Raw genomic sequence first — 7,584 nt, 5'->3', positions numbered from 1 at the left:
CGATGTGTGACCCCTCCAACAGGAGTTGGAATTATTTGCTTTATTTTGTACGGGTGTATTGTTAACGCTCCGTCGCAGGATTTGTTTTGCCCGACGCGAATAGCGGTTCTCGCGAAAAAAAAAGCGAAAAAGAAATTATAAAAACGTAAATAACGAATGTAAATTTAAATATGTAACTCGTGCATCGTAATTCGCGCGAAATATTATATTGATCGTGTAACATTTTTCACGATCGACATATGTGACTTTGGAAAATAATGCGATATTGTTAAGATTACATATGCCTGTCATTCATTGTAATTGTAACGTTTGAGAAACAAAATTAAAAATGTTTATTGTTTACCCGCGAGTACATTCGCGATCCTCGTTTAATTCTTTAATTAAAACGAGACACGTAAACGCATTCATCTTTGCTTGGAAAAACATAATCCCTTTCGGAGAGGATCATTACTGGTGTATACCGTAAACCACTTCTCGGTATTAGCAATGCGGTTTTTTTCTTTAATTTAATGGACACACATAGCCATGCGGACGCATCCGTTTCTTTTTTTTTCTTTTTTTAGGTCGTGCATTTAAAACTGCCCGCAGTGTTGCTGGCTGAAAGCCACCCGCTCGCCCTCGGAATGAAATAAAAATTTTTTTACTTGCGCAAAGACGCGCGTTACATGGCGCATGCGATTTCATAAAACTCTCCTCGCGCCATCGCTCATTGCGTAACCATGGAAATTCAGTGGCGATAAAACGCGCCGGGTTTTATCACCCGTAATGTAGAAAAATGCATAAACTACAGGCGTGTCGAGATAACCGTAAAAAGCACGTTACTTCTATATTAAAGCTGCAGCAAGGCTGCTGTACGGCGAGTTACGATCGGATCGATTATTTCGGCAGGCCAATCGATGGGATTGATTAACAGGATTTATCGCGGGAAAAATTGAAAGGCTGTATTTATTTTAATAATGCTATCTTCTCTCTGCCAGAGTCCTTCATATAAAATCTTATATTCTTATCGGATATTATCAGGCAAATTTATATTTATAGTTTTTTAATTAAAATATTATACTCAATATAGATATTTTAATATACATTTTGAAAACTTAAAAAAGTCCAGATAAGGCTCTTACGAATAAACAATTCGAATATCAGGAAGAAGCGTTAAAGAGCCAAACGCAGGGTGAAATTTGCTTAACCGATTACAATTTTAACATCAACAAATTAAGAATAGATCGACAAAATACAATACAAAAAACAATATCAAAAAACCTCAACGTTTCGACTCTAAATATGTAATCATCTTCAGAGAGGTAGGCGGTAACGCATTATATAAAAAAAAAAATGATGTAAGTTATGTTTTTTATATAATGCGTTACCGCCTACCTCTCTGAAGATGACCACATATTTACGGTCGAAACGTCGAGGTTTTTTGATATTGTTTTTTGTATTGTATTTTGTCGATCTATTCTTAATTTGTTAATGTTAAAATTATAATTGGTTAAACAAATTTCACCTTGCGTTTGGCTCTTTAACGCTTTTTCCTGATATTCGAACATTTTGAAAAATTGAGATACTTTAAAATGTTAGATAGTTGTTATATAATTGTGTTATAATACATAAATGAAAGGAGAGAAAAAAATTATATAAAGTTTTTGTTAAAATTATTTTAAAATCATTTATATATTTAAAATTTTAAATAGTCTAAAAAAATTAAATAAATCCAACAAGTTCTAGTTGATAAGATTATATATTTGTAATATATGTAATATATATGACGTATTTGTGATATATCATTTTTATGTAAAAAATAATTTTTATAATAAATTAATTTTATATAAAAAATACACTTTTGGTATATGTAGGTTTCCTATCTACGAAATTAATTTCTGCGTTCAGGATAGCGTATGCGACAATGAATCCTGCAGGAATCAGGATCTAATGAAAAATCTTATTTGTTTCACGGAGACAAAGAAGACTTCAATAGAACTAAGTAATGCACCTTTTGTCAAGTTTGCATTCGTCCGCAGCCATTGTGCCACTCTTAAGTACTTAAATGGGCTCTTCCATGAACTGGCTGTGCGTTTGACGATTTATTCGGTAAATTTCTTTTTTTTTTAATTTTTTTTATTACGATCCACGAGGAAGTTCGCATTGTTATACTTACAATTAGTGCCAAGTAAAATCTAGTCTCTTTGTTCCGTAAAATATGTTCGATGATGGTCGACGAAATCGAAATTTCGTGAGTTGTGACTATTTGTGCTTAATCATTTTTCAAAGTATCCGTGAAGCCCTTTTTTCTTCGTACGAAGAAAAGAGTGCTAAAAAATTTTTTTAAATGTAAACAGAAACAGAGTTCTGCAGGTAATATAATAGAAAAAATAAAACAACGCGTCCCAAAAATTAATTTTTCTGGAATAGTTTTAAGCCTACACGGAGAGAATTTTTTTTTAAATTTACTCTGCAAATCATGTTAGGTAATTGTGGGACAATATAATATTTAGGCAAATTTTTCTGTACACTACAATAAATTTTACTGTATTTTACTACTGGAAAATTTATTGTAGTGCACAATAAAATTTGCCTAAATACTATATTGTCCCACAATTAACATGATTTGCAGAGTAAATTTAAAAAAAAATTTTTTCCGTGTACATACATCTACATATAAAATATTTGATCCCACAGTTTCTCTCTCAATGGTTTATTTTTCACTCTCAAAATTCTACATTTTTAGGACAATCGAGGATATATTCCTTGAAAAATTTATGAAAATTAAAATTTCAATGAGGAAAATACAGGTTTTCCGTGCTTTAAAGTGCTGCTCCCTCATTTTCAACTTTACGTTTCAGGATTTTGTGCATCCATCTGAAGATTGAAGTGTAAGTCTCGCTGAAATTCTACCTTGTGACGCAATAAGCTCCGATAGTGGCGTTAAACTTGGGGATCAAGCGAGTAACGAGCGGGGTTACCGTCAATCTTCACGTAAATCGCAGACAAATGACCACTTCAGCATATGTCCGGCCCGCCCCTTTGTCTTCGTGAATATCGTTCGCCTATCGATCCCGCGTCGGTCAATATCTCGAGATTCTCAATTAACCACCAAGCTGCCGATCCAGTGTTTCCGTAGCAAACGCCTTAATCCTTCCGCATCCAGCTAGACACGTACATTGGCTTGTCGGTTGATCAAACCGACTCTATTAATCGGCTCCGGCAAACCTGAATGCGGATCAAAGCTTTTGACAAAGCTTCGCGCAAATTCTTGCCATGGCACTGCAATAATCCGGTAAGGCATTCTTATTGTTAAACAAAAATTCTTTTCCTGAATAAAGATGTACTCATTATATATAATCTATTTCACATTTCAGTATCATTGCCAGGAAATAAAATGAAATATAAAAATTAGAGGTGTGCAAATAGTTCGAATTTGAATCGAATCGAATCACAGTAGATTCGAATCGAGTTCGTTTTTGAATCTGCAAGATTTGAAATCGAATAGTTTGAGAATTTCGAATCAACAATGGTTCGATTTCGAATCGATCACCTATTTTATTTAGTTCATTTACATCACCCGCGGGACCAATTATTCTAATAAATAAGATATATGTAATGTATTTTCGATATGTGTAATGTATTCATGTATAGATCAATAAAATATTCGAAAGCATTCTAACTATTCGTTTATACACATATTATTAATATTTTCTAGTTCAAAATGTCACATAAGATCACGATCTTTTGTAATGAGATGTAAATTGAAAACAGATTTTCAGTTTATTTAAATCATTGCGTAAAATAATGTAAATTATAAATTTTGATATTTATTTCGTTTAAATTAACGTGTAATGTTAATCTGGGAAAATTTGATTCAGATTCGATTTGTATTCGAATTAAAGAGATTTGATTTGATTCGATTCGATTTCAAACATGTTAAAAAATTTCGATTCGATCCGATTCAATCATGCTTAATTTGCTCATCTCTAATAAAAATCTTGTATTATCACACGGAGAGAATTTCCTTTTAAAATTTATCCTAAAAATCATGTTAACTGTGGGACAACATAATTTTTCAACAAATTTTATGTAATTTTCTCTGTTTTTTGTACTGTACACTACAATAAATTTCTTGTAGTATATATTTAAAAAAATAGTAAAAATCATATAAAATTCATCGAAATACTATGTTGTTCTATGATTAACATGATTTTCAGAATAAATTTTAAAATAAAATTCTCTCCGTATAAATATTGTCATAATGTAATAAAACTTAGGCATAAAATTCTAATTTTATTCAATATACTTAAAAGCACATTAAAACATTATTATAAATTATATACTAAATAATATCCCTCTATTTTATCACAGAGAATTGAATTATCTGACAATATTCTTTAATTGATCACGTAATTATGCATTCACTTTATAATTAGCAATTTAAAAAGTATAAATTAAAATATTGAAACTGCCGACCGCTTTGATGTTTAATATTAAAAGCTTTTAATCTATAAAGCGAAAATTTACGAAGTAATAATGCAATAATGTGTATGAATATGAAACAACTGCGACAAACTGAATAGCCGACACAAAGCATTCCGCTGAACTCCCGTTCCCTCCCCCCCCCGCGCGTAATATCGATCCGATAATTTGGATCGGCGGTATACGTCACATCGGCAATCATTAATTAATCGCAGCAAACGATCGCGAGCGTCGCGCTGCGCGGACAATCGATCGATTTTGGCGACGGCTGCAGGTAACCCATCCGCGCCATTAGATAAATCTGTCCGTTTCGACAAATAACCACGGCAAAAGGACAAACTAATTTAATCTCAGTACGCGATGCATCTCGGCATTTCTCATATTTGCCCGCGCCGCTGCCGAAATCGAATTGCGAGCGCATAATCGACGGATGTGCGGCGCGCGCGCGCGCGACACTATGTTTACATATAAGCAGCCAGCAAATAGCATAACCGAGGATATAAATATCCGGGATGTTCCACACATATTCCCAACGTGTGGGGAATCGCGCCAAATTGCTGACGCGAGCGCGACATGACGCTATACTAAATCGAAACTGACAGTCGCGCACAGACGCGCGATGCTCCTTTAAGATCGATCTCACGCTGTACTGGCGAGCTGTCTAGTTAAAGTAAGTATACACCGCATTCGTCTCCGCGTATACGTATGCACGTGTATCAATATTTGATAAGGAACGAAAACCGGCACGTTCATCTTTTCACTGTCGAGTCACTCAGCGACATTGATTGATCACAGCTTCTTCTTCGGGGGGCGGTGTTTTTTGTAATTAAAAACCTATAGTTATATCATAGCAGCACGCGCGACTGAAATAGTTGCGCACTTTTTCTTTTATCTAAATGTAAAACTTTCTGTAATTATAAAAATACTACAAAAAAAAATTGTGTGCAAAAGGGAACTTCTGCCCGGCATTCTGTAAAACGGAACCGTTTGTTTGTGGAAATAATGATAGCGTGAGCAGAAACGTGGCGATGCAGAAACCCCTGCATTGGGGTTACGTGTACACTTGATAATCCGTATTGGGGTTCTACCGATGGCTCGCCGATGGGGTGCAAATGCTTATTTGCATATTGCTCATTTAACAGGAACTTAAAGATCGTTAAACGGGCGCGCTCTGAATATCGCGCGAGATATATCCTATAATTCTATCTATATGTATATCCTGTCTGTCTGCAATCGCTCCTATTATTAAGTCAAACTCGTACTTTTTGCCGCATTGCTCAACAAGAAGCAAAGAAGCTTAAACGATGGGCGAAATTTAAGCGGCTTAACGCCGCTGCAGCCGACGAGGAGCTGATTCTGCCTCGTGTTTTCTTCGCTCTTTTACCTCCCGTCAGTAGTTAATTGCGCAATTGCATTATGTAATTCGGCATCGATAATATGAAATTACGTAATAGATTAAGCAGTTATTAATGACACGCGACAGCGTGCCGAGCGATTATGACACATCGAACGCGGGCGGGCGGGACGAAAAATTATCCACGTTCAATATCAGACCGGTCTCGACATTAATTGCGCGAAAGTGCCGCATTTTACATATATTGTAAATATTTCTCGCGCGGCTCTTTCACGACGCAGTTGTCATCGCGCTTCCCCCGCACGAGTTGACCGCCTTTAAAGTTAACGGCCGTCTCCCCCGTTTGTTTGCCCGCGGCGCAAGCCGACAGCAGGTCGAGTTTTCCGCTTTGTTGTCGATAATTCGCCGTTTCGCTTAGCGCGGTTAATGCTACAGTGCATTCGTTAATGCTCCTTCCGCGACGACTTACGAATCTGCGCAGCTGCGCTAATTGTTGCGGTACTAATCAGCTTAACTAGTCGAGTGGGCAAGTGAACGTCCACACACGTGCTTCCTAAATGCATTAGCGTTACACAGGAAGATCCGCCAACCGAGCGATTTCCTATCGATTTTCAGAGTGTCCCGTCGCCGCACTGTTACGACACGGAACCGCATTTCTCCGCCAAAGCTCCGAAATTTCATTTAATGAAATCGACCAAGCGGATGTAGGTATATTTTGGTAAACAAAATTATTTGTCGTCGCGTCGGCCATATGTACGGAATATCCTCGTTATTTTTTATTTCTTAATAACATCTTAATTAATTTAAGATTTTGTTCTCAACGAGAATATTGAGATAGCCATAATAAATTCATGAATAGATTAAAATTAAAAACAATGTGCAAGTTTTTACAATAAGTTTTTAAAGAGAGAGAAAAAGTGGATATTGAAATCCACGTTCTCATCTAGCAGCAATAGAGTAACAAAAATAATATCCTATGTTATAGGAATGTCTTTATGTTACACGCGTCGGAAGTGGTCGATAAATAATCTGAATTATGCGTTATCGGACATCGGCGTTATAATAAACTAAACAGCAAATTAAACTAGTCACTCTGCGAATATCAATATCAATATTCTGTTTATAGTTGATGTTAACATGATACATCATTAATAATTTCCATTGTCAGTTTGGGGAAATGATTGATTGCCAATTCAATAATTTCGCAGTTACTCAGTATTATTTGTGGTCGCCATTTCCGCCAGTTTGCCTGATCAGCAATTATTTCATTCTTACATCTTTTACTGGTAAACTTTACGTTTTTTAAGCAATTATTATTTTATAGATATCTTAAAAACATTATTATATTCTTTAAAATATTGAGTAACTTTTATATTAAATCAGGAGACGCGGTAGCGTCTCCCGCCAAGTATATTTTTTCGCTACATAACGGTCAGGAAATATTTTTGTACTTACAGAGACGCTACAGTGTATCCTTTACCGGACGGATTACGTTTCTATAGCAATAAATTATTATATCTTTTAATTATATGAATATTATCGGTAAATGCCTATTTTGTGAAAAAGTCTATATTTTTCCAATCACAATGCTGTAATAGCGATGTCCATAAGTGCATTTGATGCACAAGCGCATAAGGTGTATGCATTTTTTTGCCCGATTTTATGTCATTCAGATACGTCGTCGTCGTCGTCGTCGTCGTCGTCGTCGTCGTCGTCGTCGTCGTCGTCTTCTTCTTCGCTAAAATTTTTCAATCTTGTCCCCTTTT

At 35.6% G+C, this 7,584-nt stretch overlaps 1 long non-coding RNA gene across 1 annotated transcript in view; it reads right to left on the bottom strand.

The window, feature by feature from the left end:
• Positions 1–2,676: 2,676 nt before the first annotated feature.
• The window catches only part of LOC105457022, a 10,387-nt gene continuing 5,479 nt past the window's right edge, over positions 2,677–7,584 (bottom strand). Inside the window, exon 2 of the long non-coding RNA XR_975324.1 lies at positions 2,677–3,261. This is a non-coding gene — a long non-coding RNA (uncharacterized LOC105457022). The remainder of the gene's footprint in view (positions 3,262–7,584) is intronic.

This window comes from Wasmannia auropunctata, unplaced genomic scaffold (genome assembly GCF_000956235.1).
Source record: "Wasmannia auropunctata unplaced genomic scaffold, wasmannia.A_1.0 LD335402.1, whole genome shotgun sequence".
NCBI lineage: Eukaryota > Metazoa > Arthropoda > Insecta > Hymenoptera > Formicidae > Wasmannia > Wasmannia auropunctata.
The sequence above is the reverse complement of the archived record's forward strand: the minus strand, read 5'-3'. Positions and strand labels throughout refer to the sequence as shown.